Consider the following 11,758-nt stretch of genomic DNA (forward strand, 5'->3'; position numbering starts at 1 on the left):
TCCCTGCCTCTATGCAAATACACCCAAATTCAGGAAATTGAAAAATTTGAAAATTTGAGGTCTGCAGGGGGTTTAGCCTGCTCAGGCTAAAATCCTGAAGTATCACTGAACATGCTTGAGTTTCTCACAGGTTCCTACATGTGATCGTGTGGTACAAACACGGTCCCAGGCACAGCATGCAAGTCTGGGCAGGTATCCAGATCACCTAGATCTAGGCTTCTAGTTCACCTGTGCAGGACTCTGGTCTCACTGGGTATGTAAAACCAAGTTCTTTGCTCACACTCTGGTCAACACTATGTTCAAGGCCTTTGGCATCAGACTATAGTCACTATAATGACAAGACTATAGAATCCTTATCAAACCAGAGGTGGAAGCATGGCCTCTGTAGATCCAAGCACTGAGTGTCCCCACAAGGCAACTGAGCTAAAGAAAAGCAGACTTTCTTTGTGACTTAGTGGCTGGTAGCAATGGTTAGGAGTTAAAAGCAATCATGTACAAGAACCAAGAGCAAGAAACTTGTCTCTCCTACATCACTGCTGGAACCAAGAACCGAGGCAGCGAGAAGAGGAAGCAGAGATGTGGTTTGAAGGGTAAGATGATAAAAGTCAGATCAGAGGGTCAGACTGGCATCCACTGGAAGGAGATGTTTTGTGAGATGGTCCCAAAGCAGGGAACAGAAACCTAGGTTGGCTGGGTGTGGAAATGGGGATCGATGACTGAGTATGGATAATTGGACTGGGACCTGGAACTGGAGAGCCAACTAGCTGAGAAACAGCAGCTGCATCTGTACTTACTTGCTCTGCAGCATATCTTAGGACCCTCATTTCCTGGTCATCTGAATTGTTGGGTCTGTTGGTACACGCTGCAGCTCTCGTACAACACACGTGTCCAGGTTTCCATACCACCGTGGAGCCAGGGCATGATTAAGCACACATCCAGGCATGGGAACTGGGAAGCACTCTTGGGTCCAATGGTGTAAACACAGACAGCAAGTCTAGATAAGGAGCTTGAGAAAGACGAAGACAACAGCTACATCACCATGGTTTGTTAATGGATATGAGCAGCTTGGGCATGAGGGAAGACTGAGCAGGATATGAAAAGACAGTGAGATGAAGTGTTGGAGCTGGAGGACTCTTGAAGCAAAACCTTAGGAATGGGAAGCAGACCTGGGGGGAGCATGGGGTTGGAGTGGACATGGTTTAGCGGCATGGAAAGACCATGGTCTGGACATCGGGACAGACCACCTGACACGGCCAAGAAACTGGAGCAGTGTGACCAAGCTGTGTCGTAGCAAGTCCTGGCAGAGGGCTGGGACCAGCTATGGAGGGAATCAGACATCAGGTGAGAGCCTGGATGCAACTGGTGCCTACTTCTGATGTTATCCACTGCCTGTTTAATCCTTGCCCAATTTGTGACACACAACTGGACATTATGATACATCCTGTCCAGTAAAAAGATACTTGACATGCCCAATGATCTGCCCGGTTGTGGTACTTACAAGATTAAATTTCTTGCTAAATTAATGTATGTTTTTGCATACATCTTAATTTTGATTATTTGGGTCAGGGAGCCTGTTTTATTCCTAACCTGAAATACTGAATACAGATTCTCTCACTTCTTTGTTACGTATCAAAAATGCAGGTCAAGTCTTTACATATATCTCGTTTGTCTGAAGCCAGTCTCTTGCACCTTTCTTAGACTGCTTTCCTGCTGCTCACATTATTCTTTAAAACACTTACCTTTATTACAACACTTTAAGGCTCATTCTCCTAACCACTTAAACCAAAATCCTACTAGTCCTAAGAGCTTCTTTTAACACTGATAATAGAAACTGGAAAAAGACTTTCCCAGAAACCTTATGCTGAAAGCCTCAGCTCCTTTTTGTGGGATCACATCCTTATATATAGCAGTCACACTGCATATTTTGTCTCAGACAGGCTTTTCAATAAAATTGCAATGCAAATAACCTACCTCCGGACTTTATTCCACTGCATTTTTTCCCAGGTGCTCTACTGAGTCTATCAGCTTCACAAGTCTCACTCAGGCTAGCATCCAGTTTGCAATTCTTATAACTGAAAAAAAAAATAATTGTTTCCCAGCAAGATGCTTGCCAGGCCCCTTTTAGCAGTGGCAATAAGTAGTTTATGATCAGTTTCAACTAGCAAAGATTCCAATAAAGCTTTTTTACACTTCATGGCCAGAGACCAAGACTTCATTCTCTATTTGAGTGCTGTGACATTTCATTTCTATAAGTACCCATGACACATGATCCACTGTATTGCTACTTGGCTGGTCTCCAACCAGCCAGGCCAGTTTTGCTGCAGCTTGTTAGCTCCTGGAGTAACAATTTAATCCTGGGCTTTCTGTATGCAAGGGAATTACAGTACTGGTGTGGTAGAAGAGAGCAGAGGGAAGGCAATGGTCTGATGCAGTGAGGAAGAAGAGGTTGATTCTCTCTCTTGTTGTCTTGGAAGAGGAAATCACCTTCCAGGTATCAGGGTGGTGAGATGACTGTGGTTAGGGTGGACATCCGCCTGTGTCACCGGCCAGACTGTGCCTAGGACTGCTGTGACCACAGCTCCGACTGGGAGGAGAAAGGAAAGAAGAAAAGGCAGGCCATGAATGATCAGGACAATCTGGTACTAGGAATGGGAGATAATGGGGGAGGATGAGGGAAAGAGAGTGATTCAGAGTAAGAGACATGAGGCGATGGGATTTTAGGTTACTGCAGAGGAGAAGAGAGATCCATCAGGACTAGAGAAAGACATCTTGGTTGAAGGCCCAGAAAACCTTCAATTCATAGTCACTTCAGCTCTGAAGGGTGGATGGCTCAGAGAGAGTCTAGCTTTCAGCTAGGGAAAGAGACTTGCACCTCTAGATTGTTAATCTGATTTTTGGTTTGTGTTAGTTTGGATTTTCTTATTTCAAAGATTGCAACCTTATCTGCAAGTTCAGTCACACTGTTGGAAGAGGTATGAGCCAGTCCTGTCCCAGAGATGTCTGTAGACAACTTAATTTTGCATTTAAAATCATAATATCTAGATTTTGGATGTCTACTTTACTTCTATGCACCATAAGAGTCATTGGCTTCTAAATTAGTTAGCTGACACAAATCCAGTTTTCCTTTCATACAGTCTTCCTTTCCAAGGAGATCTTGTACCCTTCCTTGTCTACCTCAGCAAGGCTACTAGGGATGCCATGTTGGTGGCAACCTCAACAGCGGGCTAATGTAAAAGGTCTTGTGGGCCTCTGAGTCCTTGGGAAGTAGTCCTCCCACAAGCCTTTTATCCAAAAGCTGACTACACCATCATTCCTAATAAGCAAAAGGACCACTGGTTTTAGGCTGATTGTATAGGTACCTTCAGAACTAGGGCAGTACTATCAAGCTGGCCATCTTGACCATTGTCCAGGATTAGTTACTTAAAGTGCATTGAAATCTCAATTTTCTATCTTAATCTAGATCTAGGAAATTATTTACAGGCAATTAATTACAAGGGTTAGTATTTGCCTCAGAATCCAGACCCACAGGTTCTGCTCTCAATTGGGCCGCAGCCATACCACGTCCTTCAATCAAGGTAGCTCTCAGTGCTTTTATTTCTTCAGCTAGGATATTACAGAAGTTACTTTACTGACTTTGGAACATGCAGATTAACAGTTTTACAGAGGATCCCACTTGAGTACTGTTAAAATGCTGTTGCTATGTTCTCTTAAAACAATAGGCATTTCAGTCTAATGCAAATATTAGCAAAATGATTCTGATAATTTACAAGTACAGCTGCAGGCAAGCATATTCACACAGATGCCTGCTAAAATGCAATGCAAGCAGCCTGGAATACCAAAGGTCTGTGTGGCAGTTGCTCATTTAAAAGGGCCATTAAAAGCACTTCTTGAGGGTGGGCAGACAAGCAGAGGAATAGCAGAAAAGACGGGAAGGGAAGGCAGGAAGCCACAGGTAGACCTGTCTTTCTGGGAAGAGTTTCAAAGGAGGGAAAGGAGAAGGTTGAAAACATCAAGGAACCAAGGCAGTAGACAGGTGACCAATTTGGCAGCCCCACCAAGGCCAAGGAAAGGGGCTGCCTGTGCCCATGAGATGACAAGGTGTTGAACTGCTCTGGCAGGAAGGACAAAGGTTGGGAAAACAAATGGATGTTGCTGGGAAAAGATGGCTTTATCACAGTGTCTTTCTCTACCACTTTGACTACTGAGTCTGCCCCTCCTTTGGGGTTATTCAAGGTTTGCCAGTAAATGGGAAATGGAGCTTCTTGACAAGGGTCCTAAAGGACTACAATCCCCAGCATCCTCTGAGGGATGTGTCCTGCCAAAGTCAGCCTGTTCAGTGCTAGTCAATGGAAAGGCACCACTATGGTCACACTCAGGTATTAGAAATATGCTCTCACTCCTAAAGGACTCAGGTTGGTTTTTTTCAGCTCTCACCTGTCCAATGCTTTATGGATTCCCAAGGTCAGGAGTAATAAAATATTAACATCTAATCTGTCATACCACCAATGAAAACTATAATCTGGCCCATGACCTCACATGAGTACCAGGTTGTTAACTAAAGAAAGGAATCAAATCTTCCTCTAATAAATACTCCAGACTGTGACAGGTAAAATTCAGGTCATATGTCTCCTTTGAAGTTTTAATGGCCACTCCAATTTTATGATAAAGCCACTCACCTTATGTTTGTAGTAATTTTGCAAAGCCCGAAGCGGCTCTAGTCATCTTTGGTGCACAGTTCCCAAGGACAAAGCTCTCATAAAACTGCAAGCTTCAAAGGGATTAGACCTCTTCTTTTCTCTCCCTTTCTTTTTCTTTTTTTTTTTTTTTTTTTTCCAAAAAGGAACATTTCTGAACACTTCCTCTCATTTTCTACACAGCTCCCTGAGGATCCTCCCAGTTGAGCCCCCCAACTAGACTTCTTCCTCAAGCTCTGTCATTCAGTAAAATAAAATAAAATAAAATAAAATAAAATAAAATAAAATAAAATAAAATAAAATAAAATAAAATAAAATAAAATAAAATAAAATAAAATGCCTTTTGCCTTTTCCCTTTTCTTAATAGAAAGGCAATTTTCTGGGTCATTTCTGCTTTTTGTCTTTATTCTATTGTCAATGTGGAGTAATTTGAAGCAAATCAATAGAGCCTGTGTATTTGCATATTTCTCAGGCTCTAAGAAGGACCACATGTAGCAGAACTGCTCCCCTGAATGCCATTTTTTTTGTTTGTTTGTTTCCCTCCTTTTAAAGTCGGGGGGGAAGCTGAGCTGAATCTGCCAAAGCTTGAACTCCAAAGCTAACGTCCATCTTGGTAAATGAAACAGTGCCGGGGAACATTCCCAGGCACTGGAAGGCAATTGTCTGTTCTGTTTAATTGTTCACACAGTGCCTGGCACAGCAGAGCCGGGGCCAACTTTCCCAAACAATTCCCAAGTGTGGGCCAGCAGCTGGCATGGACCAGGGCCGTGCTCAATGGGCAGTGTGTGTGCAGGGCATGGAGAGGGAAGGGGAGCCCAGCAGCATGGATGTGGCCATTTCCATCTCCATCTCTGTCAGCCTTGGCACCAGGGAATGATCCCGACCACACTTAATTTACTAGTACAGAGACAGCTGTGGTTGCTCGAACTTAATTCTTGTACAACTACAGCCATTGCAAGGAGAAAGCTGCTTATCCAACTTCCCGGCATAAACATACATATATTTTTTTGTAGACTGATTTGTTTCCATTAATTGCTAAGGGTGTTTTTTTTCAGAAGTTTATGCTTAAATGCCAAGGATGAGACACACGGGGGAAAAAAAACCCCATTTGTCCATTTTGCTAATTCCCCAGTGGCATTAAGTCAAAAGTCTGAGAGGGAGCAGATGATGGGAACTTTCTGCACTTACACTGAATGCTGGAAAAGGATTCAAATCAGGTGTCTGTCCAGGCATGGGCCAAACCATTCTGAATCACAGCTGTGCAAATAGAATTCAGTTCAAGTTTATTCAGTTTTATCAGCGAATGTGCCAGCCCCAGATGTTTCTCCAGGCATGGTAAGGTGCACCAACCCACTCACCTTATGGCAGTGGTGGCTGGTAGTATTTGCATGAAAAGAATACTTGCTTGGAAACAAGCTAAAGACTGGTCAGATGGTCATCCTCCTTTCAGCCACCAGACCTCAGCTAACACCCTGTTCCCCGCTGCTGGGACCAAGTGAGTAACACTGAGAAGAAACAGCGGGAGGTGCCTCTAAGAGACCATCGCAAAACAGCAATGCAGCCACAAGCAAATGAAGGAACATCTACCAGCCACTATATGCAAGCTAAATAACGTAAATACACAAAATAATCTCACAAAGATGATAAAAGAGGAACGTGCGGGTCCACTGAGCTTAACTTTTCTGTAGATGGTACATGTCAGAAATAGCTGGCATTCAGAACTGTCTTTTCGGGGCATGCTTCTTTAAGGTTACTGAAAAGTTCCTTTATGCAAGAAATTAGCTTAAATGTCCTAAGGCACAGTATGTACTCTGAAAATACTCACATTTCATTTGATTGCTGTTGTTAATGTTTCAGAAATGAAGTAAGTTTTCCCCTGGGGACATTTAGCCTGGCTTACCCATTTGTCTGAGCTTCTTCAAAGGAGGAATGATTCTTAGTTCTAGCCTGATAACAGCACAGGAGAAAAACCAAACGCAGTGTTAGGAAAACAGCGATTTATTAATTTTGGGGGTGGAGGGGAAGCCACAGGTAAATTTAGTAATAACATACAAATATTTGTATTAGAAAACTGCTGCTATTTCATTATTTAGCTGAAAACACTGAGAACAAAAAAACAAGCCAAACCAATTTCAACTTCAAGCATATCTGAACACATTGCTATTGCTTTTTCTTACCAACCCTTTGCAAATTTGAGTGTTCATTTAAGGGATTCATCAGAGATGGGCTGAGGGGAAAGGCTTGGACCATGTAAGGTTCTTACTGATAATGGGCAACAGAGGAAATGGTGTTAATCTGGCAAGAATTCTGCCATCTTCTGCAGCAGAAATCTTACAAATTTTGCTCTTGGGAGATCACTGTATTTGAACAAAACTGGAAAATAAACCTTTTCTTAAGGATCAAATCTGGACCTGGCCCCAGGAGAGACTGCAGATTAAAAGACTGGAATCCAGAAATTTGTTGTGAAAACTCCCTGAGAGCAATACACTCAGACTTCAAGTCTTCTTTTGTGTCATACTTACATACAGCAGTTTTTCAAATTAAATCCTATTTCACTATATCGTTTCAATCAGTGGTGGAGATTCCCAGTCCAGCCTGAAGTGTACAATGTGGCCAGAGTCCCCTACAAGGTGGTGACAGTACTCACCTGGTGCCAGCTCTGCACCATCACTACCAAGGGAGAAGGCTGCTCCTACAGCCCCAGACCTCAAGTTCAGCTCTGGTGCCAACGCAGCCTGCAGAAACAGATTTTTCAAGCCTTCTCCAGTCATGTGAGTTACTGAAGCTGCACATTGCTGCTTCTCACTGAAGCAAAACGTGAGGCCTGATCCACCTAAAAGAGATTTAGCACCTAAGGTGGGGTGTAATGTAAGCATATAACCCAGAACACCTTCGTACTGCTAATGTTTAACCCTACAGGCTAAACTCCGTATGCTGATAAATTTATGAGTCTAAAATTCCTTAGGGTCCTAGAGCTCTGCTTTGTGCAGATATGCAGAAGAGGCTCAGGCTTCTTGCTGTTAGGGACTCAGGTCATGTTCATCCCTGGTCAGGATCCAGAAATGAAGTATTGCCCTGCCTAAATCCTCTGGGGGTCTTAATGTAAAAGGCACTCTTCTGGCTCACTTTCTGCATGTGCACAGGATGAAGCTTCTTGCAGGCTGCCGCTGCTTTTCTTTGCAAAACCACCAGCTTGTATGAATTTGGTGATGGTGTCCCTCTTTGATAGACTAACCTATGAAGCAGGACAATTCTCCAGTGGCTAGGAGATGAGGTACCTGCTCCTCTTGGGTCTGAGAAAGCCAAAAGCCAATGTCCCTGACTTCTCAGGAGACCCACTAGGCCATGGGCTATTCAGAGGCACAGAGGGATCACTGTGCTCGCTTTCATCCTCCTTAAGGCCAGGCCAGCAAGCAGCCGAGAGTGTAGGTTTTGTGAGACTGGAAAAAGACAGCCGTGAGTCCACAACCTCACTGCGCGGGTACTGACCTGGGAGATTGCAACTGTGGTCCCTCTGAGGGTGCCTACGTCCTTTTTCTGGTCTAGTGATCCACCCCAATGGGTTGGAAATAATGACAAACCACAATAACAATAGCCAGCTAAACAAAACAAGTATAAACAGAAACAACAACTGAGGCTGGGAAGAGAAATGGCCTTTGGGGATATTATTTAGAAGAGACTTCAGACTTTGATTTCCCAGGCAGAGGAGATGGTAAATCAGCCAATGTGACTCCTCAGTTCTTGAGAAAGAAGCAAACCACATTTTCCTAAAGCTTCCTGTAGCCGAAGCCGTTGAACTGACTCTACTACAGTAAAAAAGAGTGAGGCAGGAAAATGGGGAGGTCAGCACAAGAACCAAGGCTGGAAACCCCATGACTCTATGCTGAACAGCTAAACATTTCTGAGCTGCTGCCTGAGAAGTGCAAGAATCCCCCTTGGCATCACACACCTTTGCTCAGTCCCATGGGAGGGAGAAGGCTCTAATCAGTTCCCAGTCCCTGTGTGGAAAAAAGATCATGCTGGAGGCAAAAGTTGTTATACACAGAGTAATAGTATGTCCTACATATTGACACAAGCAGTGGACATGAGAAAAAAAAGAAAGTTTGCCCCGGTTATACAAAACAACACAGGGAGACTGGCAGAAAGTAAACAAGCCACACTGTTATTCTTTATGCCACGAATTAAAACCTGATTATTCTTTATGCCACGAATTAAAACCTGAGTTGGGTGAGATGTGTGCCCCAGCCAGGAGCAGCCCAACAGCGGGCACATGCAGGTAGAAGCAGAGGCAGAGGCAACACTAGCCCAAGACCGTCACCAGCGGTTGGCTGATAGGGTGGGAAGGAGCAACAGCAGCAGATGGAACTGTTGGAGCAATGGGAAATACAAATTAAGCCTGAGACTCATGGGCAGAGACGGGAAGGAAAAGCAGAGCTAAGGAAGTCTGCTTTGACAAGCTACACCTGAGACCTCATCTCAGGATGCTGTCTGCTGCCACCCGCACAGGTTCTTTTGCAGAAATAACTCATGTTTTTGACTTGCCTACCTGAAGAGATACTCTTTTTCAGTGTGAATTCACTTTGTTTCTGCAGTATAACTGCCCTTCCCCACAGCTCTTTCTCTCTCTCTCTCATTTAGGAGACTTCAAAATAAAGAAATAACCTGCTCCTAGGAAACAGAAATTCATTGTTGCATTTATTCCTCAGTACAGTACACATAGCAGAGAAAAAAAACCTCTAAATTTCCCCAATTGTTTGGAAATTTGGTGTGAAAACACAGGAACACCCATTTTCTCTTTCCCTGCCCGCTCCTCAGCTAACCTGTGAAGTTTGTTGCTGTGACATGTTGTCAAAAGCAACAGGATTCAAAATTGAACTGAATATGCAAATGAACATGCGCACGCACACACATGCACCTATATATTTGCATACTTATTTATATATAAACAGTAACTATTTTTAAAAAGCACAATAACGACATCAAAGAAATCTCAGGAACCACAGCACTCTTCATTTGCCGTAGATGGCCCTTGCCTCGCCGTAGACGGACCATACTCTGCCATAGGCTTCTCCAATGGCCTGGGTCTGCTTAAATCCCAAATTCCAAACAGGCGGCATTGGTGAGGGTGCTAGAAACACAGTAGATGACAACAACAACCTAATGGTTAGTAGTGGAGGAGAAGAGGAATAAGTAAACACAAGCAAAGTATGTGAGTTGCTTTATTAAAAGCATACCCATCAGGCTGCTTATGCTACTTACAGTGGCAAATAAATTCCCTCTGTCCTAATACACTCGAAGTGCCAGGATGCATTATTCAGCACATGAGTAATTCACCACATTCTTTCAGCTAATAGTCAGTTGCTGAGCTGGACTCTCTTTCATGAAGGTCAACAGCAACACCACTATTGTAGCTGTAGAGCATGGCAGAGGTTCATGGCACCGTATTGACCAGATTAAAACAAGGATCTGTGCAAGGATCCCGTGTAATGGAGGGCACAAATTTCCCAGGTGGGCATAGAGGCATTTCTGTGGCGGATCAGGTCCTAAACTCACAGTGAAAACCACAGGAAGGAACTCGGCACCAAGTCAAGAAGATGACTAGGTGTTCACGTGGCCACCAGAAAAGCCAGTTGGCCAACTGGAGTTTCCCTCTTCATGTGGAATGATAATTCAGGTGCTGAAGGATAACTGGAGAGTTGAATATGAGGGTGCCTTCAGTACCTTGGGGGACTCTGCACCAACTGCTTTAAGCGAACTGAGTGGGGGCGATGGTGACACGACATTTTCTTGCGGGTTTTGAGATCAGCCACGTGTTGTGGACGTAGCGCTTGCCAGTGAAGAAAGCTCCTCTACCTTTGGTTTTGTAATGTATTCTGGTGCACGAGTCTGCTGCGCCTGTCTCTGTTTGCATTAGGTTAAACGCTGCTGAAGTAGATGGGCCTAATTATGGCCTTTCATTCAAGATTAATATGGAGCCATTAAGCTGGTTTATGCAACCAGGTAGCTGAGCAATAGAAACATCTAAAACAAGTCTGAGGCAATGTTAGAGGCTGAAACCATGCAATCAGCGAGCTTTCATTGTGAAAAGGCATGGGAAACGCAGAAGTGAGCATTTCCTTCATCTACAGACTTGAGATGAAACACAGGAGGAGAGAAGATTCACGGGGAAACACTAGAAAGAGCTACCAAACCCACCGCTGGTCCAACCCCAGACCGGCAGGCTGAGCTAAACAGGGAGGCTTGTGGTTCCGAACGCCCCATGCTGCCGCTGTTACTCACTTCACCCTGCGCTCAGCAAAATAAGCTCTGGTAGTTCTCTTTTGCAGCGACAGCACGAGTGGTTGCCCAGTTCATTGCTAGCTTCCCCTCTGAGCAGAAATGCTTCAAAGAAACTCAGGCATTTTTCTAATGGCTGGATCAGAACAGGGCAATGCCGCAGCAGTGCTACTGGGAGTTCTCTCTCCTTGTTCTCCAAAACATCGCTCTTCTGTTTGCGGTTGTGCAGGGTTAGGTGAGATGCAGGCAGATTTTCTTGGTAATTAACCAGGTCTTCACTGACTTTGTTAATGGTATCCTAGGTATTTTTTAAAAGGAGGGATTAGCTGACATGTGGGAGAGGCTAATTAAGGAAGAAAAATCAATTAAAGAAAAATCAAAGTTAGGTTGTAAGGAAAGAACAGAGAAATTCGAGAAAGGATTTAGGAGCCAGAGCTTTCAAGACAACTGAATTTTGAATAAATTGATAGTTGATTTAATTGGGTTACTATAATTTGGTAGTAAATGATACTTAAACTGACTCTTTTATTGGTTTTAAGATAAATTTCTTTGAAAAAGCTCAGTGTGCATCTCTTCTTTAAGCTCAGAGGATGAGAAGACAGATGTAACCCCCCGATCTGAACACACACCTCCACTCGAAAATTGAACCTTACTTCCATCTCCCAAGGGAAAAATACTGGAAAGGAGACACTGCTGTGGTGGGCACCTCACAGCACTGTTACAGGATCTTCCTGTCTTTCTAAGGCATGAAAGGACCTTTTTGGGGAAAAAATTCTTTTAGGCAATGC

This window comes from Strix aluco, chromosome 2, assembly GCF_031877795.1.
Source record: "Strix aluco isolate bStrAlu1 chromosome 2, bStrAlu1.hap1, whole genome shotgun sequence".
NCBI lineage: Eukaryota > Metazoa > Chordata > Aves > Strigiformes > Strigidae > Strix > Strix aluco.